Here is a 23,889-nt window from a genome sequence, read left to right as displayed (position 1 = left end):
CACACACACACAGAGTACAAACCAGCTGTTGTATTCCAGCTCAGAGGTAGGGCGCCAACATAAAGGGAGTAATTATTGTCCAATATGTCAACACAACACAGCTTGACCCTGAGACGATGGTGAAGATAATTACTTGCCTTATGCAGCGTATAGGATCTTGATGACCTGATGCTTTCTGTCCAATCTTTACTATCATCCTGTGGATACAACAATAACAACAAAAAACTGTTGGTAGATTGAAGGGTAATATTGCTAGAGCCGAAAATATCCCCATATGTTGAATAATAAAACATAATGGCCCCTGGTATATACGGTGGAGGCAGTGAATTAATGGGCTTATGTTCCTCCTGCTTAATGGGACATTTCACCTTTTTTTTAATATCTCCATATAATGGGTCCTCGCTAATGGTTACTATACGGGATGGTACCATTTCTGTCTATACACACTCAGAGGTGGACTGAGGGTGGTTTAAAACAATGTGCCTGCCGATTACATCAACTGTGGTCATTTCAAACAAGATTTCAGACTTTATTATTTTTGTTTTTATTGATGCAACAGCAGTGGCTTCTATTTCAGTTTAGGTAAACTGGTCGTTTTGGAATCCCCAGCCATGATGTCACTGGTAGGCACATTTCCAAACTGTCCACAGCCCACCTCTGAGACACAGAATGAGTTGACAGAAATGGTAGTGGTACCTATAGTTATCTTATAATGAGAGCATGAGTGAGGACCAATTATATGAGTATAAGGTTGAAAGTAGGTTAGGTCGGACGGTTACAATGCTTTGTAACGTACGTTATTGCCTGTCCAAAAAGGTCCCGCCTGACAGTAAACACTTTAGCGTCTTCATTAAGCTGTTAAAACGTGGATTAGGGTTAGGGTTCGAGCACCCGCCGCCAAAATCATACATCGGTGCCTATGGCTATTATTAATGTGCAGTTTCTTATTTGTGTTCTCCTGTGTTCCTTGCAGACAGAGTGCTACAACCACATCCGTTTCCTGCAGCGCTACAACGAGACGACCCTCTACGTGTGTGGAACGCACGCCTTCAGGCCGCTGTGTGCTTTCATAGTAAGAGCCTCTACTGGTCTGTTGTGTGCTTTCATAGTAAGAGCCTCTCATGGTCTGTTATGTGTTTTCATAGTAAGAGCCTCTTCTGGTCTGTTATGTGCTTTCATAGTAAGAACCTCTTCTGGTCTGTTATGTGCTTTCATAGTAAGAACCTCTTCTGGTCTGTTGTGTGCTTTCATGGTAAGAACCTCTTCATGGTCTGTTATATGCTTTCATAATAAGAACCTCTTCTGGTCTGTTGTGTGCTTTCATAGTAAGAACCTCTTCATGGTCTGTTGTGTGTTTTCATAGTAAGAGCCTCTTCTGGTCTGTTGTGTGCTTTCATAGTAAGAGCCTCTTCTGGTCTGTTGTGTGCTTTCATAGTAAGAACCTCTTCTGGTCTGTTATGTGCTTTCATAGTAAGAACCTCTTCTGGTCTGTTGTGTGCTTTCATAGTAAGCCTCTTCTGGTCTGTTGTGTGCTTTCATAGTAAGAACCTCTTCATGGTCTGTTGTGTGCTTTCATAGTAAGAACCTCTTCTGGTCTGTTGTGTGCTTTCATAGTAAGAACCTCTTCTGGTCTGTTGTGTGCTTTCATAGTAAGAACCTCTTCATGGTCTGTTGTGTGCTTTCATAGTAAGAACCTCTTCATGGTCTGTTGTGTGCTTTCATAGTAAGAGCCTCTTCATGGTCTGTTGTGTGCTTTCATAGTAAGAGCCTCTTCTGGTCTGTTATGTGCTTTCATAGTAAGAGCCTCTTCATGGTCTGCTGTGTGCTTTCATAGTAAGAGCCTCTTCATGGTCTGTTGTGTGCTTTCATAGTAAGAGCCTCTTCATGGTCTGCTGTGTGCTTTCATAGTAAGAACCTCTTCATGGTCTGCTGTGTGCTTTCATAGTAAGAGCCTCTTCATGGTCTGTTGTGTGCTTTCATAGTAAGAGCCTCTTCTGGTCTGTTGTGTGCTTTCATAGTAAGAGCCTCTACTGGTCTGCTGTGTGCTTTCATAGTAAGAGCCTCTTCTGGTCTGTTGTGTGCTTTCATAGTAAGAACCTCTCTCATGGTCTGTTGTGTGCTTTCATAGTAAGAACCTCTCTCATGGTCTGTTGTGTGCTTTCATAGTAAGAACCTCTCTCATGGTCTGTTGTGTGCTTTCATAGTAAGAGCCTCTTCTGGTCTGTTGTGTGCTTTCATAGTAAGAGCCTCTTCATGGTCTGTTATGTGCTTTCATAGTAAGAACCTCTTCTGGTCTGTTGTGTGCTTTCATAGTAAGAGCCTCTTCTGGTCTGTTATGTGCTTTCATAGTAAGAACATCTTTTGGTCTGTTATGTGCTTTCATAGTAAGAACCTCTTCTGGTCTGTTATGTGCTTTCATAGTAAGAACTTCTTCATGGTCTGTTATGTGCTTTCATAGTAAGAACCTCTTCTGGTCTGTTATGTGCTTTCATAGTAAGAACCTCTTCTGGTCTGTTGTGTGCTTTCATAGTAAGAACCTCTTCTGGTCTGTTGTGTGCTTTCATAGTAAGAACCTCTTCTGGTCTGTTGTGTTCTTTCATAGTAAGAACCTCTTCTGGTCTGTTGTGTTCTTTCATAGTAAGAACCTCTTCTGGTCTGTTGTGTTCTTTCATAGTAAGAACCTCTTCTGGTCTGTTGTGTTCTTTCATAGTAAGAACCAAGGTTATAATAGTTTTGGATTTTTTGTTTAGTTTTAGGTCGTTTTGAATATCTTTTTTTCTAATTCAGTTAGTTTTTTGTTTTCTTTAAGATATTTCTTTGGCTTTTTTTGTCTTTATTGATAGATTACAGTAGGTTGACAGGAAATGGGGAGAGAGATGGGGGGTGATATGCAGCAAGGGTCGTCAGGATTGGGAGTCGAACCCGCGACACGCTCTCAGCCTATAGCGTGCCTGGACCACCACGCTGCGGCCCAGGCCTATTCAGTTAGTTTTAAATCGTTTTTAGAGCGGATTTGCTAGTTGTTGGTTGTTGTTTTTTTGACTTTGGGTTATTTTTCAGGTGCAGGATTGAAAAGGTAAAGTATTGTGTAATAAAAACTTAACAAAAGATAGCATTTACCAACCATCCAACTAAGGGCATTTTGTCTATATTTTCTGTTTGTTTTTGTTAGTTTAGTAAACACACGATACAGTTTCAGTTAGTTATCGTTCATTTTTTTAATTGTAGTTTTTATTTAGTTCAGAAACAGATTTTTTTTTTTTTTTTTAATTTTAGTTTCGTTATTTCATTAGTTTTCATTAACTATATAATAGACCCTCCAGAAAAACGCGTTTATGCGATCGCAGAATTTACCGCATAATCAGCAAAATGGCGCATAATTATGCGGGGGTAACGTTTTTTCAAAAAGGCTGCATCGCATCGCATAATACACACATCGCATCGCACGGCATAATATGTGATTCGCATCGCATATTTCCGCATATTTAGCAACTTTTAACATATTTCGCATTTTTCGCATATTGCCGCATAATTCACAACTTTCCGCATATTTCGCAATTTCACCGCATAAAATTGCCAAAAAAAACGCATATTTCATCGCAAAATCAAGAGTTTTAGCCCGCATAATCAAGAGTTTTAGCCCGCAAAATCAAGAGTTTTAGCCCGCATAATCAAGAGTTTTAGCCCGCATAATCAAGAGTTTTAGCCCGCATAATCAAGGATTTTTGCCCGCGTTTTTCTGGAGGGTCTAATATAAGAACCTGTTCTGGTCTGTGTGTTTACACAGTAAGAAGCTCTTTTGTTTGCCCTTCCAGGAACTGCTGGCTCTGTAGAAATCATTACTCATTTCAACCACCTTTGTGTTTGTGTTTGCACTCTGGCTTTAAAAAAAACAAACCAACAAACAAACCAAAAAGTGCCCTTGAATTGACTGTGACAGCAGTCATTTCAGACGGCCAGTTGAAACCTTGTATGTCCTAAACCGTTACTTCTCAGGACATGGATAACAGATCCATGTGTTCCAATGGATTCAATGTAGTCAATATTTACTCACAAGCTCTTCAATATTTATGAAAACACACACACACACACACACACACACACACACACACACACACACACACACACACACACACACACTTCAAAAACACTTTCAAAATGTTAACAATAGCTAAAATAGTACATCAATCTCCAAGCTCACAACGCACAGCTATGTGATGCGTCGTGAGCTTGTAGAGCTGCTATTTTCACTACAGTTTGCAAGTATAAGCCCCTTACACACCGGGGGCGAACTTTTCATGCGAATAATACGTTTTTTTTAAAAAACCTTATAAAGTCAATGCAAGCTTACATGGAGCGAAAAAGCGAAGCGAAAAAGCGCCTTTTCATTATTCGGAACAAGTCTGAATTTTGCGTATATTCGCATATTCGCCGGTGTGTAATGACCTACTGTATTGGCTATTCATTTATGTACAGAAAAACACGTTGAAATACGGGGATAGAAGGTTTCTGCCCGACAGCAACAAAATGTGTAATGGTAATGGTGTAATGCTGCCCCCCCGGAGATTAGCTGCTCACAGACAGACAGACAGACAGACAGACAGTCTGACGGACGGACACACGGACAGGACAGGGTGCAAAAAAACATACTCGGCCACACCTTCTTCGGCCTGGCGGAGACATCCAGGGCGATTTAAATTGAAGCGACTGACACACAGCAGTTTACAGAGTATTTATAGAACACTGTGCTGTGCTGAGATGAATGGAATTGATCTTTGTCTCCTCCTCCAGGACGCAGAGCGCTTCACCTTCTCCTCCGGCTTCGAGGAGGGACGAGACCGATGTCCATACGACCCCGCCAAGGGCTACACCGGTCTGCTCGTGGGTAAGAAACCCTCTCCCCCTAACCCTAACCCCGCCAAGGGCTACACCGGTCTGCTCGTGGGTAAGAAACCCTCTCCCCCTAAACCTAACCCCGCTAAGGGCTACACCGGTCTGCTCGTGGGTAAGAAACCCTCTCCCCCTAAACCCTAACCCCGCTAAGGGCTACACCGGTCTGCTCGTGGGTAAGAAACCCTCTCCCCCTAACCCTAACCCCGCCAAGGGCTACACCGGTCTGCTCGTGGGTAAGAAACCCTCTCCCCCTAAACCCTAACCCCGCCAAGGGCTACACCGGTCTGCTCGTGGGTAAGAAACCCTCTCCCCCTAACCCTAACCCCGCCAAGGGCTACACCGGTCTGCTCGTGGGTAAGAAACCCTCTCCCCCTAACCCTAACCCCGCTAAGGGCTACACCGGTCTGCTCGTGGGTAAGAAACCCTCTCCCCCTAACCCTAACCCCGCTAAGGGCTACACCGGTCTGCTCGTGGGTAAGAAACCCTCTCCCCCTAACCTTAACCCCGCCAAGGGCTACACCGGTCTGCTCGTGGGTAAGAAACCCTCTCCCCCTAACCCTAACCCCGCTAAGGGCTACACCGGTCTGCTCGTGGGTAAGAAACCCTCTCCCCCTAACCCTAACCCCGCCAAGGGCTACACCGGTCTGCTCGTGGGTAAGAAACCCTCTCCCCTGGTCGTGTTCAGAGCAACCGTTCTCTTTGCACCATACATACTTACGGGACTATCTCAACCCATTCAATCTGGGAACGCATCTGTGTCCTTTTAGATTTGAGCTGTAACCATTATTTTATATTTGGGCTATTCAAAAATAGCAGATCTACAAGCTCATAGCGTGGCACCGAGTGCCGCGCTATGAGCTTGTAGATCTGCTATTTCTTTTAAAGACGTGAACATTTGTGCATATATAGAGTATATCTTTTTTTAAAGCAAACATTTGTAACTCAAATCTTTGCTTCTGGGGGTCCCTGGAACAACACATTTTACAAATGTTCGCTTTAAAGATATATTCAAAGATTTGCAATTTTCATGATAAAAAGAAGAAGCTCATACCGAGTGCCGTGCTATGATCTTGTATATCTGCTATTTTTGAATAGCCAAAGAAATCTTAAAATGACACAGATGCTTTCCCAGAGAATGAATGTATTTGTAGTGTCTGCAAGGACACGCATTTGAACGAGTTAAGCCTAATTTATGCTCCGTAGCGCTTCCGAAAATTGCCGACCCATACAAGATCACAACGCGTCGCGAACGCGACGCGTTGCAGGTGGTCTATTTTCCTTTACGACATTTGCTCGGCTCTCTTAGAGCAGTGTTTCACAAACACTGGGTCGGGGCCCCAATTTTGGGTCGCGGACCCCTTTTTATGGGTCGCGGGTAAATATGTTTAATTCCTAACACAAATAATTCCTAACACAAATAAAGTATAAATAGAATTTCTGTCTGTCTGTCTGTCTGTCTGTCTGTCTGTCTGTCTGTCTGTCTGTCTGTCTGTCTGTCTGTCTGTCTGTCTGTCTGTCTGCCTGTCTGCCTGTCTCTCCATCTAGATGGTGAGATGTTCACAGCTTCTCAGTATGAGTTCCGCAGCTCTCCAGACGTGAGGAGAAACTTCCCCTTCCCCACCCTGAGGACGGAGGAAGCCCCCACCAGGTGGCTGCTGGGTAGGTACAGTCTAAAACAGGGTTCTTCAACGTTTTCAGGCCAAGGACCCCCTAGCTGAGAGAGAGATGAAGCAGGGACCCCCTCTATATCGTATAACATTGGGTTTCAGATTAAACTTTTTTTGTTTACTTGGTCTGTTCTTTTTTCCCTCTACACCTAAAACTCTTTGCCAAAAATAGCCGATCTACAAGCTCACAACGCCTCGCAGCGCGAGGCGTTGTGAGCTTGTAGATCTGCTATTTTTGGCTAAAGTTCTCCTCAGAAAAGGGATGCTAGGGTTCAAGTGGTTATGGTAAAAAAAAAAGAAAAAATCATATCACACAAAGATTTGGCGGACCCCCTGTACTAACTCTGAAAACCCCCTGGGGTCCCGGACCCCCTGTTGAAGACCCCTGGTCTAAAAGAACGCACACACGCACACGCGCGCGCGCACACACACACACACACACACACGTGGAACAAGTACTCGCATGTTTTACTTAAGTAAAAGTATCAGTACTGCAGTGTAGAAATACTCTGTTACACGTAAAAGTCCGGTAATCAAAATTCACTTGAGTAAAAGTACAAAAGTATTGGCATCAAAATATACTTAAAGTACCGACAGTAAAAGTACTCATTGTGCAGAATGTCCCATTTCACCCAAGTTCAAAATGTATAAACATCATTCGAGAATAGCAGATCTACAAGCTCACAATGCGTCGCATCGCGACGCATTGTGAGCTTGTAGATCTGCTATTCTCAAATGGCCAAATATAGGGCTGAAGTGGTTGATGTATGTGTTGTGATAATCTAAATCTGCAAAGTAACTAGTAACTAAAGCTGTCAAATAATTGTAGTGGAGTAAAAGTACAATATTTACCACTGAGATGTGATGGAGTAGAAGTAAAAGTATTGAAAATGGGAAATACTCTAGTAAAGTAAAAATTCCTCAAATGTGTACATAAGTACAGTACTTGAGCAAATGTACTTAGTTAGGTACAGCACCACACGCACGCACGCACACACACACACACACACACACACACACACACACACACACACACACACACACACACACACACACACACACACACACACACACACAACACACACACTTCCCTTCAGAGCCGCACAAACCTCGAAATCCAATTACACAGTGAAAAAAATAAAGTGCACCCACACGCTGTTCAGATTGGCTTAGTTTTGTCCTTTCAATTATTCTTAAAAGCAGCGTCTAGCATCTGTCTACAGAGGAAACATTTATGAGCTGCTAATCGTGGTGTGTGTGTGTGTGTGTGTGTGTGTGTGTGTGTGTGTGTGTGTGTGTGTGTGTGTGTGTGTGTGTGTGTGTGTGTGTGTGTGTGTGTGTGTGTGTGTGTGTGTGTGTGTGTGTGTGTGTGTGTGTGTGCGCGTGCGTGCGTTTATGCAGTTACAATAACAGCATTGCATTGGCTTACTGTATAAACTGGTTTTCAGAAATAAACAAAGACAGTAGCATGTGCCACAGTCATAATGAGGGCATAACAATAGATGCCAAAAAATACATATTTGTGTGTATTTTTTTAAATATCAAAAGTCCCAAAAATTGGATTTTTAATTACTTCCTGTAAACTCTAAATAGAGAATAAATACATATTACACCCATACTAGGTGTCCTCTAAAATGTTGTTACTATGGGCAGGGTTTGGATGACAAAATAGCCTTTGCAACAGAATTTAAAAATAAAATAATAAAAAAATTAATAATATTTTTTTTATATTCCATTTCGATCCTTTCAATTGTTTGAATACTCGATTATTCGGACCCATCCCTAATGTATGTGTGTGTGTGTGTGTGTACAGAGGCAGACTTCGTGGGCTCGGTGCTGATGAAGGAGAGTTTCAACAGCTCCGTGGGAGACGATGACAAAATCTACTTGTTCTTCACGGAGAAGAGCCAGGAGCAGACGGCCTACCCCAGCCAGACCAGGGTGGCCAGGGTGGCTCGCGTCTGCAAGGTCAGCCTTATGTTGTTGTTTTTTCATTTAGACACTTCAGCTCAGAAATAACCATACCATTAATTATCCATTTACCATTTATTAACCATTACCATATTAACCATTTACCATATATGCAATAATATTGCATTCAAGTTTGGCGGTGTGACTCTGCTCTTGTGATATTAAAGATTCCCTGTGCAAATATGTCACAGATCTTCAATCACAAACCCCCAGAGCAAAGCATAAATACAGTTTTACATAAACATTGAACCTTCAATGCCTAATTAAACTACCATGTATCATAGTACAATCCATAGAACCACAGTACAATACACAGAATCATAGTACAATCCATAGAACCACAGTACAATACACAGAATCATAGTATAATCCATAGAACCACAGTACAATACACAGAATCAACCTATAACAATATGAACTAAATGCCACAGGGAGGAGGCCGGGGAGGTGGAGGGAATTTGAAAACCTACAGCTGAACAACCTGCAATGACAGCTAAGCATGAAGAATAAACAGAGAGCAGAAGCTGCTTAAATGAACCGCCCGAGTTGCACTGTGGGTATGAGGGCGTGTGTGAGTTGGCTTGTAGCGAATGAGAATGACAAGAGGTTGAACGTACTGACTTAAAGGAGTACAACTGTATAAGCTTGTAAGCGAATGGGGGGGTCTGGGGAGTGTGAATGAAGAATATAAACATTCTGCCTTCCATGTCTACATGAACTATCGTTACACTGAATTTCATAACAATTAATCCATTAAGACCAGGAACGCATCCGTGCCATTTTAAGATTTCTTTGGCTATTCAAAAATAGCAGATATACAAGCTCATAGCGCGAGCTTGACATGGAAAAGTTGGAGCATCACTGATATAGCAACATGCTGTTAGGATTTAGAAAACTCAAAATGTTTTTTTCCAGGGACCCCCCAGAAGCAAAGATTTGAGTTACAAATGTTCGCTTAAAAATATATATATATTCAAAGATGTGCACAGATTGTCATGATTTTTCAAAAACAGCAGATCTACAATGTCACAGCACGGCACTCTGTGCCAATCAGAATCAAGGACCGGAACGCGTTCTCACACCCAGGTGGTACTATGGGGATGAGCTGGGAAACATTCTGTCTGGAGCTCGACCGATGTTTCAGGGTCCGATGTTGATCCCGGTTTTGGAGATTCCTAGACCCACCGAGTACCAATTGTTTGACCCATAACTTTGTCAGAAACTGCTAAATCAATTCTTCTCATTTCGATTTGATTAACGTTCATTAAAAAAATAGACTATCTACAAGCTCACAGCGTGTTGCGTTGTGAGCTTGTACATCTGCTATTGACACGACTGTAGATTCTGCTCAACTCGTCACCACGTCACAATAGTAGTTCTGTCAGATAACTCACGAATAGATTGAACCAATATTACAGACCAAATATATGAAACAATATTATAGAATGAGAATACAAGAGTGGATGTAATATATTTTATTTTGGCGTTCAGGCTCTGCTACATTTTTCTCCCTGCTCAGCATAATTAAGACAACCATCATTAACCTTTAAGAGCAGGGAGATATATATACATAACAACCCCCCATGGGGAACAGAACCAATAGCAGAGCCCACTGGTGTTGCTGGGGTGGTGGTGGGAGTAAACGCTGCATGACAACACCTATGAAACACAAAGCAGACAGAACACAGATGAAGGTGAGCTTAAATAACCCGCCCGATTGGACAGCTGACTGCCACGTCAGAGTATCAGAATCAGAATCAGTTTTATTGTCACATCACAGGTTTACAAGGTAAAAAAGTGGGTGAAATTCTTTTTTGTACATCGTTCCCATCGCAACGTTAGTTTCCATAGAAAGAAGAGGGGGGGGGGGAGAAGAAGAGGGTGGGGGGTAAGTGGGAAGGAGATCAAAACAAGAGAGCAACAGAAGGCCAGACAAGTTATCTACATATTTACAAATTACCTGAGATAATAAAAACTAAAAAAAACTAAACTAAGGTGCCTGAGCATAGCAGCAATGTATTGTATACTGTGCATGTTATACTTATACTGTGCATGATAGACAATTGACGTTATTAAGGTGCTTAGAGGAAAAGGAGCACAATAAAAAAGACCAAAAAAAAGTCAGTGCGTTATACAAGGGATTAAGGTGCAAAAGGTCAGTGCGTGTCCACCTAGAGTGGACTGACCCTAGTATAATCCGCAGGTAGCTCCATGAGGGAGTGCAACAAAAAGTCATTTGTACCTGGTGTAGTCCACAGGTGTGTCCGAGGGGGGGCTAAAGTCCAAGTCATTGTCCCTGGTATAATCCACATGTGTGTTCAGGAAGAGCCAGAAAAAGTCTGCGCTGCCTGTTGTCAGGCTGCTGAACAAGGCCTATGCCTCAAGTAGTAGTAATGGGCACTTCGGTAGCTAAATGCTAAGCTAACAACATGCTAACATGCTAATTGTGTTAGCATCCGCCATTTTGTTTTTAGTGACGTCATCATTAGGGGGCGTGCCCAAGCATGCCCGGACATGTCTGACCCCCCCTGCTGTGTGGAGGGGGGAGTGGAGGGGGGTTTGGCGCCCCCTGCTGGGAAGGGGAGGAAGTAGGAGGGGGGTTAATTCAATTACTGTGTCTGAGTGGGTGTGTCCCAGACAGGATAACGTGTATTGAAAGGTGAAGGGAGTGGGGGGTGTAGGGGGGTGTGGTTGGGTAACCTAGACAGTGATAATTGAATACACTCAAAAAGGCTAGTGGGGTTTCTGTTTTGTTTTATTCTTAAAGAATAAGAATTGTTATTCTTTGATCAAATGTTTGCGTGTAATTGACTGCTGCAATGTCACTTGAGATTTACAGGCTTCAAGTGGTTGTTTAAAAGGTAACTTTGATTGACTTAGGGCATATTATAGTCTTATTTTAGAAAAATCACTCTTTTATAAATTATTCTTAAAGGGTATAATAATTTTAATACCTATAATGACTTTAGAACATATGCCGTAGCAGGGTTTTATTTTCTAACAGTATTCCTTACTCCCTTGTAGTTAAACTGGGGAACATGCAAAGGAATCAAGGTGCATTAAGAGTGTAACAGGCTGGCAAGTGGTTCTTTAGTCTAGTCTTTTCACACACGGTTTGATTAAAATAAAAATCTTTTTTTTTTAAAGCAATGGTAGCTAAACCTTAATGTGAGATAAGACAACACTGAACAACATCACCATGTTAAACATTTATAACTTTTTTTTTACTGCATACACAGCTTTAGAAAAACAAGTATTTAAAAATACCCCCAGTGCATGCTGGGTAATTATTTTAGCCAATGGGAGTGGCCCCCCTAGTGACATAGCTGATTGAAAATGTCCCACTCACAGGGTGTTATACAGTGTGAACAAGTAGAATGCACCATTGACACAACCTATGTATTGTGTTTAAAGCTGCATTTACTCGCTACTCTTTTAATTCCCTAAAGTACACAGTCCTTTAACAAAAAGGTTTGAACACTTTGAATGTGATTCTAAAAGATGTTAACACATCAGGATAGAGGATACATCGAAAGTCTAACAGGTTTGGTGCCACTGTCTAGTTTCTAGTCCTTTCACTGCAGGTTTAAAAAATAATAATAATCAAAAATTATATTTTAAAAGGCTATGGTAGCTAAACTTTAATGTGACACAAGACAACCCTAACAATATCACCATATTAAAAATGTATAACTTTTTTTTTACAAGTGGAGTACAACTTGATATGATTAATGTAATGACAGGACTCAGGTTACACTTCAAAAGGGAGACAGGCTGGCAAATGGGTCTAGTCCTCTAACCTTTTCACCACTGGTTTAAAAATAAAAAACTTTTTTTGAAAGTTTAGTTTAGCTAAACCTTTTAAGATGTGACACAAGACAACACTGAACAACATCATACAAAAACATGTTCTAACTTAGTACTGCATATACAGCCATAGAATGCAAGTATTCAGAATTTACCTTGGTGCATGCTGGGTAATTATTTTTAACCAATGACTGAGCCTCGATGTGGTTGAACCATCTTTGGAGATCTTACACAGTAACTGTTTCACTTTCATTTTGTTTTAAGACACTTTATGTGTCTTACTTCTAAACAAATGAGTAGATTAACTTACTGACCTCGGCCAATATATATTTTCTAACTAACTTACTGCATCTTTTAAGATGTGACACAAGACAAACCCCTAACCACCTTACCGCATAAGACATTTATATCTTTTTTATTGCAATAGCTTGTAGTAAGCAAGTATTTAAAAGTTACCACAATGCATGCTGGGTATTTTTTTATTTTTTACTTCTTACTCACCGTCTCAGAGGATCATAGTGTCTCACTGTTTGTTAGTTTTTTTTTTTGCTTGCAGTATCATGTAGTATATATTTCTTCTCTCTGTGTATTACTTTTACCTAAAAAATGTATACATAAAGGTGCTAAGCTATCTATACAATGCTATATCTACATACTCAAACTCCATATTAACAAGAGTTTGGTGAAGAAACATATTTTCTGAAAATGAATTCAATGTTTTTGGCTGAAACACTACACCATTTCTATATTAAACCCAGAAGAAGTAACCTCCGTAGGCCTATTGTGAATTAGTAATTAACAGAGTACAATGGATCATGGTCTCCCGCATGCCTGCCAGGTAAGTATAACCTCCTCACCCTATTCGTGGAGGGAAGGGACCCCCACACATACTAGTCACACTTACGGTTCATACGATTTTAAAGTTTCCCTCAATGCATGCTGGGTAATTATTTTTAACCAATGACTGAGCCTCGATGTGGTTGAACCATCTATGAGATCATTCACAATAACGGTTTCACTATCAGTTTTTTAAGACACTTTTTTACTTCTTACTTCCAAACAAAAGAGTAGATTAACTTACCGACCCAACCAATATATATTTTCTAACTAACTTACTGCAGCTTTTAAGATGGTGCACAAGGCATCCTTAACCAACATCATACAAAAACATGTTCTAACTTGATACTGCATACATAGCTTTAGTAGACAAGGATGTCAGATCATCCTGCAATGCATGCTGGGTAATTATTTTTTTAACCAATGGGAGGATCAGTAAAACACTGAGTGCATTGGATCGTAGTTTCTCACCAGCCTGCCAGTGCCAGGTAACAAAGCCAGGAATCTGGTTACGATGGCTCCCCCTGCCAGGTAAGTATGACTTCCTCACGCTATTCGTGGAGGGAAGGGCCCCACACACGTACTAGTCACACTTACGGTTCATACAACACACGCTCAATCACACACTACTATGTTAACGTACACACATTTTATGAACTAGTTGATCAGCTATTTTAGAAACATTTTGAAAATAATGTGTCACCCACTTCTTTTCCAGGACAAAAGTGTGGTTATTTACGCACTTTTAAAAGCTTCATGTTTTGTCTGTCTTATGTCTTGTTTAGTGTTTTTATGTGTTTTTGAATACTTTTATTAATAGTATGCAGAGACAAGCATAGGGGTGTACCGTATTGTGTTCATTCTATTGAACATGTAATATATGTAAAATTGCATTATGTACATGTTTCCAAATAACATTTCTTGAAACTAAGATCTGTATTACTTATTGTAAGTCACTGATTTTGTTAAATACTATTAGTCTACCCTAGATTGTTTTAAACTAAGTATATTGATATTATATAATGTGTGATAAATTGATGATTTAAACTGGAAATGAGTTCTTGAGCTTTTTAATTTGTTTTTTAACATATTAATCTCAGGGGAAGGTTAGCCAGGATTAAAGTTAACCTGTAAACAGATGACAGGCTGCTCATTATTCAGCCATGTACTCTTTTTAATCCACGGTTTTCAAAAATCTAAATTATAATTTTGAAGTCTAGGTTAGATAAAGCTGAATGTTACACCAAACATCTCCTAATAAATATATATTTTCAAACTAACTTATTTACTGTATACATAGCCTTAGAAAAAACTATTATTTTGTGTCACCCCAATGCATGATGGGTAATTACACCCCTCACATACATGGACCAATGAGAGAAGGCGGGGTTTTGAATGTATGCTAATTTGGGCCCCAATAGTGGATATCTGAGTACTCATTCCTATTTACTAGTTGTTAAGAAGACATTTTATCAAGCTGACTAACCCTTATAACTAGGATGTATAAAACTACAATACATTTTCCTCAACAGTGAAAGAAAACTCTGAGAAAATGAATGATTCGGGAATATACCACAAAGCAATTATAGTGGGCATAATATCATTGCTGTACGTGTATTAATGAAACAGCTAAATTTGGTCACATTTCGATTTTTATCATCCGCAACGTAATAGATCTTCTGTAAAGCTCATTTTCATCATGACACCGTGAACATCGATGAATAGATTATATGGCATACACAGTTTTTATTTACATGATTATTATTAAAAACGTATACCATTATCAATTATATTCATATACAACAAACATGAGGTTTCATCTAAATCAATCATTCTCTGTATAACATACATAACATTACGCATAGACCAATCACGTATACCTTGCTGATACTTTAAGACGCACATATCAATGATATATGTACACAGGACCATCACATGACATACTCCTTTTGAGTCTCCTTGTTTTTCATCATAAAAACTACGGCCCTCACGTTTCTATCATTAATGACACACCTATTATGACCATGGTACCCTGATATTAGCTCTTTATATGTAGTATTCCTAGTTTTTACATAATGAATATGACTTCTAAAAATATCATATCCCTCTGGTGGGTATACAATATCACCGGGCTTTGTATATTGATCAATTACAGAATTCACAAGGGTTATAAGTCTATTGTAAATAGAACCCTCAATACTAGATGTCACCCCCATTGTAATGAATATCAGTATGGTGATCTAGGTGGCCTCTTTATTCTCTGTATTTGGCTATGCCTCGCTGTCCTCCAGAGTGTACAGGAATGACAAATACTGTACAGGAATGACAAATACTGTTGTGCATGGATCTGTCTGTATTCCTTTATCCATGTGATGAGTGTATCGTCCTCTAAATAAGATTCAGTATAATCCACTGCATTGTCTGTAGGATCACACAACTCAGGAGTGCATCGTCCTAGGTATGAAATGAAAAAGTCAGTATAGAAATAAAACCTATGGCCTGTTTCCATCCTTTGTATTCAACTCATAGAATAAAGACTGACCCCGACAGGATTTGAACCCGCAACCTTCTGATCTGGAGTCAGACGCGCTACCGTTGTGCCACAGAGTCCTTATAAATTAAGTTTTACTCACCAACATTTCTTGGCTATGTCATATCATGCTTTAATAGAAAAGTGAATACCACTTCAACCAACATGGATAGTATTAGTAATGATAAATAATCACAAAAATGTAAAACTCGTAATGTCTGTTGGAGATCGGCCGTTCTCCTTAGCTTGGAGCGTAAAGATCGTTTTTCCTTCATAGAGTGTGCATGTATGGACATGTCTGAGTCTTGTATCAAGCCTGAGCCAAACAGAGGTCTGCAGGGCGGTTTGGAGGTGTGTCAGGGGAGTCACTTTAACCTATTGTGACCATTCAGGCCTATGCATTGGTAAAGGGGCCCCCCACGTCACTGTGGGAGTGGTCCTACAAAACGTATATAGGCAGCTCTTTGCAAGAGCTGCTAGGAAGAGAAAACTTCTCTAACTAGAGCTGAAAGTTAACCCGAAAACACCCCCGCCTGGACATCCTAAGAAAAATATCTTTAAAGTCACTTTCTAACATTGGACTACACTACATGTTCGCTGTTGAGTGGATACGCCGTGCTGCGGGGACAACGAACAGGAACCTTTTTACAGCTATTCTGGTGGACTGATTTTTGGACCTAGCAGTATCACACAACGTTGTGTTACCTGTCGTAATCTGCCTAGTGTTAATTTTTCTTCATTTCCTACATATTCGCTATGGCCTCTGTATTGGGTAAGTGTTTAATTTCTTATTTTCTATGTCTATTACATGATCAGATCATCAATCAGATCACTTTCAATGTAAATGAATGTGGCAAAGAGTTGATCAAATTAATTACTAAATATAGTAAAATACTATATAATCATAGTATTTGTATGTGTATATATTGCGCATGAGATATTCCATCCAATTTGATCTAATAGTTGTCTTGTTTTGTTTTTTGCTTATTTTCTCCCCACACGATAGATCCTCTCTCTGTGCACTCCCTCAAGAGCTCTAAGGATCATTTTGTGACACCACCGAATGAAGATGCAATACGTCCCGCTGGCTTCTACACATCAGGGAGCGTTAACGATGACACAAACATTCTGCAGAACCATGACTATGCCATGAATCTACGGGGCCAGAACCGTACAATAGTGACCAAGTCGCCACCATCACCCTCCTCAGAGGAGATGCCTGACGAAGAGGAGACCGATTTGAGCGACGTTGAACCTTTAGATTTATCTTCGTCTCAGCGCTCATCATCATCCACCCCTCTCCCCCCACCTCATCCCTCCCCATCAAGTTCTGAGGAGCTTGGCACCCTCGCTCGTGAACAATTTATCATCCCCAAAGGTCTGGAGCATATGCTATGTTATAGAAGAGAACCTGAACATAGAGTTTCTGTAAAAGATATCAAAAATGCAGCGAGGGAGTGGGACCGTATAGCAGAAGAGCACGAGCAGGGGCGAAAGGAGATGTTACGTAGAGGGAGTGAGATGCGGGCTATCCAAATGATGGGTCACGAGTCAGAGGAGGAAGAGGAGGAAGCACGGTTGAAGGAGGAGGAAGAGGAGATGAGGATAGCTGATAGGGCACGAGAGGTGGCTAGAGAGAGGAAAGTGACCATGTCTGATTATGAGATGGAGCGTGGTGGATCCCTTACAGGTCATCAAATGCTAAAGCTTGGCATGAAAAGACAGATGGACGTACTTTACGTTCCCTTAGCTGATAACGGTTGTATGCTGGTACAGGATGTTAGTTATGCCGTCATTGTATTCAACCGTAGACGGATGAAGAAGATGAAGGAGATGATGGATTAGTGAGTATGCAGAATTAACTCAAACATTGTTTGACATTGTATATAGGACAGGACAAGTTACAAATGACATTGTGACTTGGACCCATGAGGTTACTAATTCGTTAGCCTCAAATTCGTCCATTGCCTGTATTGGTCCACGAGGCTGTTGCCTATATTCTTTTGCGTCCAAAGACACCTCATCTGACTGACAAAGTAGAAGTCGAGGTCGAAGACTATTATCTGAATTTGCCACGTCACTTTAAAAATATGTAATGTGTTAAATTCTGCTACTTTCCTACCAACTGAGATGGATGGAGATACATGCATGTCATGCCAAAGGGGTGTATAGTAGCTAGACTACTGCTCATTGTTTTATTTTAGACTTTTTATTTATTTATTCAGTAAATAACTCTACATGTCTAATGTATTTAAAACCTATTTTGCTTTAGGTGATAGATTATTTAGTCTTATATATATATATACTCACACACTTTCATGAACAGGAATAGTTCAAATCATGAACAGGAATAGTGATAGTAGCTACTACTGACTTGATGTATTGAAAATAAAAAACATTCATTACAACATGTGTCTGTTATTATTTCTTTAAGGGTACACAATCTAGCTAAAAAGCTACCTTATGAAGAATACCATCAATTGTCTGACTAAAGTATCAATTAAATTGTGCTTTGTAAGTTTTCTGTCTTAAAATACAAATAACCAACAAAATAAAAGATGACTATTTCATGGAAAAAGCATATACTTTTTTTATTTATTTATTATTATTGTGATTACATGTTCAAGAATATAAGTTCAATAATATCTGCTAAACTACACAAATAATGATCTATGAAAATCTAATAATTCTATAGCGCTGACCATGGTACTCTAGGTGGTGAGTTTCTCCAGAACGGAACGAGTTTGTTCATTATATTATGACGCTGATCATATCCCAGAGTATCAGCTGTGATATCTAGCCTCAGCTCATTTAGAATAACTTCACACACTCCTTGCACTCTGGATTCTGTAGTAACAATGCCCCGAGTTTCCAGCACATGCATGATTCCTGAAAGAAATCGTTCAGTCCATAGCATTTCAATAAATTCTTTAAAATGATTGAAGACATAGTAACGTGGCACCGGGTATAGGGCATGTCCATAGGTTACCCCTGGGGTAAAACAGTAACTGACTTTAAGATCTGTCTGATTACTTAGTACGACAGTTAACAGCTTATCAATGCATGTTTTTATAATATCCAGAAAGACCACTCCGCACAATCCATCCGGTTGATCCATAGTCAGGGTTGAATCCACTGGAGAGGGTATCAAAAACACTGGCGAGGAGGTGAAGGAGAAGAGAAAAGACAACTTTAAACACAAATATATCACACATTGTGATTGAGCATGTGTATAGGATTAGTTATTTTCTCAATTAATTACCTGTGTCAGAACCTGGTACTGCTGCTGACGAGTTTCTCCAAAATGTAGCGAGATCGTTCAGCATATTGCGTTTTGCTTTGTATCCACCCATCACATGATCAGTATTAGCGGCCTCTTTGATTTTTACCCGAATGTCGTCCGCCATCTTTAGGTCATGAAGATAAGCTTCACAGATCCCCTGCACTCTGGATGGTATAGCAACAAACCTTTGAGATTCCAGTACGTGTATGATTCCTGATAGAAACCTGTCATTCCACAGTCTTTTCATTAATTCTTTAAAATGGTTGAAGACATAATATTTTGTTGGTGGGTCGAGACATCGATGTTGGGTCTGGCTAGGATGGTCTGTTTGACAACCATAGCAGGCTTCTTTCATCTGATCAGTTATTACCAAATCCAGTAGCCTGACGATGCATACTTTTATAGTCATCAGAAAGCATTTACTGCACAGTCCATCAGGCTGATGCAGGGTCAGAGACAAATTCAATGGAGAGGAGAAAGGTATATCACGGAAAAACACAGGTGATGGTGGAGGTGAATAGTATTCATCGCCTCGGTAACATTCATAGGGTGAGTCATCCCATGGGTCGTATGCTACAGCGTACACTGAAGGAGTTTTTTGGGTTGTTCTTTCAGCAGATCCCTCCATGTTTTTGAATAAGGAAAATCGAGAGTGTCTTATATTGTGTAATAGGGTGAGGAGGAGGAGCTCCATTAGAGTGTAGGAGGGTGGGGTGGATATAATAGTTGCTACTTTGACTCAGAATCAGACTCACTGATTTACAGGACAATTGTCCAGTAATTACTGTCTATTGGTATTACTAAGACCTACACACTGGTATTCCTATGCGGAGACCAATCCATGCGGAGACTATCATCAGGTAAAACTGGAGGTTGCTATACTGTAAGTTAGAAGTAACAGACGTTTAGAAGTAAAATATGAATCTAACTTGTCATTTTCAGCTAGCATTACAGGACTATCATATAACTATATCAAATGATATAGTAAACAAAATCATTTTGAATTGAATTGAGCACATTAGCTATGAAAAAAAAATGTAACTATGAAAAAGATTTGAGGTGTTTGATATTTTTTTTTATTTCACAAGAAACACATGGATATATTACACACACACACACACACACACACATACAAACACACACACACACACACACACACACACACACACACACATACACACATACACACAGCATGTTACACATTTGGGTTTTTAAACATGAATATGTTACACTTAAACACCACAAACATCATAATAAATCATGGTTTTGTGGGTTTTACATATACAGGTTTTGCAGTATTACAGTTGTCCATTGAGAACAGAGTTGCTCCAGCTGGTTTGTCCATTGCGTACTCTATTGCGCCAGACAGGGTATTGTCTATAGTGTGGAAATGAAAGAGACACGGTTTATTCAGATTTACTCGTCTCGGTTTCTTTGCAGAGAGACTGGGCACTACACGATTGACTCCACTAAGGCGTTCCTCCAACAGGGCCATCTTTCGATTCTCTTTTGCTTTGACGAAAAAAACACTGATTAATTTCATCACATCCCGTAGCAGCCAGAAATCCCCTGCGTGAAAGGCTAGGCGTATTGGAAAATACTTTTCTTTCTCCATTACAGTTTTAGGTATTTCGCGAGTAGGGCCCTGAGACTGGAATCTCACCAATAGCCATAAATATGTCCTTGAACAGTCAATAAGGAAGGCTTCACCCTCGGATAACCGGATAGGGATTGTCTTGTCCACTTTCACCATATCTAATGGTCTGATGTAGTCATCGGTGGCCCATCTCCCCCAGAGCAGATAATCAGTGAAATCCATAATGGCAGTCTTCAATCTTTCAAATTCAGATGCATAAACTCTAACATGATGCAATCCTTCTTCAGAGAATACTTCACCCTCTTCCATTGTATACAGTTCAACAAATGGAAAACGGGTGGATAGTGAAAAATAGCACCGCAATTTTCGATCATTAGACAGTTGCCATATCTTTTCATCCTCTGCCTCATAAATCAAATGGGTAGAGTACATCTTCTTCTTCTTCTTTCAGCTATCGTCTCTCTAGGTCTAGGCTTTCTGAGTTTTCTTAATAGAAAAGGACCAGAGAGGAGAGTTTTTAGTCAGGCGAACCATCAAAAATCAGGCCACCAGAATAGCTGTAAAAAGGTTCCTGTTCGTTGTCCCCGCAGCACGGCGTATCCACTCAACAGCGAACATGTAGTGTAGTCCAATGTTAGAAAGTGACTTTAAAGATATTTTTCTTAGGATGTCCAGGCGGGGGTGTTTTCGGGTTAACTTTCAGCTCTAGTTAGAGAAGTTTTCTCTTCCTAGCAGCTCTTGCAAAGAGCTGCCTATATACGTTTTGTAGGACCACTCCCTCAGTGACGTGGGGGGCCCCTTTACCAATGCATAGGCCTGAATGGTCACAATAGGTTAAAGTGACTCCCCTGACACACCTCCAAACCGCCCTGCAGACCTCTGTTTGGCTCAGGCTTGATACAAGACTCAGACATGTCCATACATGCACACTCTATGAAGGAAAAACGATCTTTACGCTCCAAGCTAAGGAGAACGGCTGATCTCCAACAGACATTACGAGTTTTACATTTTTGTGATTATTTATCATTACTAATACTATCCATGTTGGTTGAAGTGGTATTCACTTTTCTATTAAAGCATGATATGACATAGCCAAGAAATGTTGGTGAGTAAAACTTAATTTATAAGGACTCTGTGGCACAACGGTAGCACGTCTGACTCCAGATCAGAAGGTTGCGGGTTCAAATCCCGTCGGGGTCAGTCTTTATTCTATGAGTTGAATACAAAGGACCCCAATGGAAACAGGCCATAGGTTTTATTTCTATACTGACTTTTTCATTTCATACCTAGGACGATGCACTCCTGAGTTGTGTGATCCTACAGACAATGCAGTGGATTATACTGAATCTTATTTAGAGGACGATACACTCATCACATGGATAAAGGAATACGGACAGACCCATGCACAACAGTATTTGTCATTCCTGTACAGTATTTGTCATTCCTGTACACTCTGGAGGACAGCGAGGCATAGCCAAATACAGAGAATAAAGAGGCCACCTAGATCACCATACTGATATTCATTACAATGGGGGTGACATCTAGTATTGAGGGTTCTATTTACAATAGACTTATAACCCTTGTGAATTCTGTAATTGATCAATATACAAAGCCCGGTGATATTGTATACCCACCAGAGGGATATGATATTTTTAGAAGTCATATTCATTATGTAAAAACTAGGAATACTACATATAAAGAGCTAATATCAGGGTACCATGGTCATAATAGGTGTGTCATTAATGATAGAAACGTGAGGGCCGTAGTTTTTATGATGAAAAACAAGGAGACTCAAAAGGAGTATGTCATGTGATGGTCCTGTGTACATATATCATTGATATGTGCGTCTTAAAGTATCAGCAAGGTATACGTGATTGGTCTATGCGTAATGTTATGTATGTTATACAGAGAATGATTGATTTAGATGAAACCTCATGTTTGTTGTATATGAATATAATTGATAATGGTATACGTTTTTAATAATAATCATGTAAATAAAAACTGTGTATGCCATATAATCTATTCATCGATGTTCACGGTGTCATGATGAAAATGAGCTTTACAGAAGATCTATTACGTTGCGGATGATAAAAATCGAAATGTGACCAAATTTAGCTGTTTCATTAATACACGTACAGCAATGATATTATGCCCACTATAATTGCTTTGTGGTATATTCCCGAATCATTCATTTTCTCAGAGTTTTCTTTCACTGTTGAGGAAAATGTATTGTAGTTTTATACATCCTAGTTATAAGGGTTAGTCAGCTTGATAAAATGTCTTCTTAACAACTAGTAAATAGGAATGAGTACTCAGATATCCACTATTGGGGCCCAAATTAGCATACATTCAAAACCCCGCCTTCTCTCATTGGTCCATGTATGTGAGGGGTGTAATTACCCATCATGCATTGGGGTGACACAAAATAATAGTTTTTTCTAAGGCTATGTATACAGTAAATAAGTTAGTTTGAAAATATATATTTATTAGGAGATGTTTGGTGTAACATTCAGCTTTATCTAACCTAGACTTCAAAATTATAATTTAGATTTTTGAAAACCGTGGATTAAAAAGAGTACATGGCTGAATAATGAGCAGCCTGTCATCTGTTTACAGGTTAACTTTAATCCTGGCTAACCTTCCCCTGAGATTAATATGTTAAAAAACAAATTAAAAAGCTCAAGAACTCATTTCCAGTTTAAATCATCAATTTATCACACATTATATAATATCAATATACTTAGTTTAAAACAATCTAGGGTAGACTAATAGTATTTAACAAAATCAGTGACTTACAATAAGTAATACAGATCTTAGTTTCAAGAAATGTTATTTGGAAACATGTACATAATGCAATTTTACATATATTACATGTTCAATAGAATGAACACAATACGGTACACCCCTATGCTTGTCTCTGCATACTATTAATAAAAGTATTCAAAAACACATAAAAACACTAAACAAGACATAAGACAGACAAAACATGAAGCTTTTAAAAGTGCGTAAATAACCACACTTTTGTCCTGGAAAAGAAGTGGGTGACACATTATTTTCAAAATGTTTCTAAAATAGCTGATCAACTAGTTCATAAAATGTGTGTACGTTAACATAGTAGTGTGTGATTGAGCGTGTGTTGTATGAACCGTAAGTGTGACTAGTACGTGTGTGGGGCCCTTCCCTCCACGAATAGCGTGAGGAAGTCATACTTACCTGGCAGGGGGAGCCATCGTAACCAGATTCCTGGCTTTGTTACCTGGCACTGGCAGGCTGGTGAGAAACTACGATCCAATGCACTCAGTGT

General features: G+C 39.9%; 1 protein-coding gene and 1 pseudogene across 2 annotated transcripts in view; one reads left to right on the top strand and one right to left on the bottom strand.

The window, feature by feature from the left end:
• Positions 1–23,889, bottom strand: part of LOC308105203 (uncharacterized protein) — a gene marked incomplete at its 3' end in the record, with an annotated part of 438,556 nt that overhangs the window by 170,589 nt on the left and 244,078 nt on the right. The window lies entirely within an intron of this gene.
• The window catches only part of LOC308104377 (semaphorin-4G-like), a 71,776-nt pseudogene that overhangs the window by 6,009 nt on the left and 41,878 nt on the right, over positions 1–23,889 (top strand). The window contains exons 4-7 of the transcript in view: positions 974–1,072; positions 4,792–4,885; positions 6,439–6,552; positions 8,374–8,528. The product of the transcript in view is annotated as a semaphorin-4G-like (transcript). The remainder of the gene's footprint in view (positions 1–973; positions 1,073–4,791; positions 4,886–6,438; positions 6,553–8,373; positions 8,529–23,889) is intronic.

The sequence above is a fragment of the Gymnoscopelus braueri genome, assembly GCF_963280865.1.
Source record: "Gymnoscopelus braueri genome assembly, chromosome: 17".
Classification (NCBI taxonomy): Eukaryota; Metazoa; Chordata; class Actinopteri; order Myctophiformes; family Myctophidae; genus Gymnoscopelus; species Gymnoscopelus braueri.
Note: the sequence above shows the minus strand (reverse complement) of the source record. Positions and strands in the feature narration are given on the sequence as shown.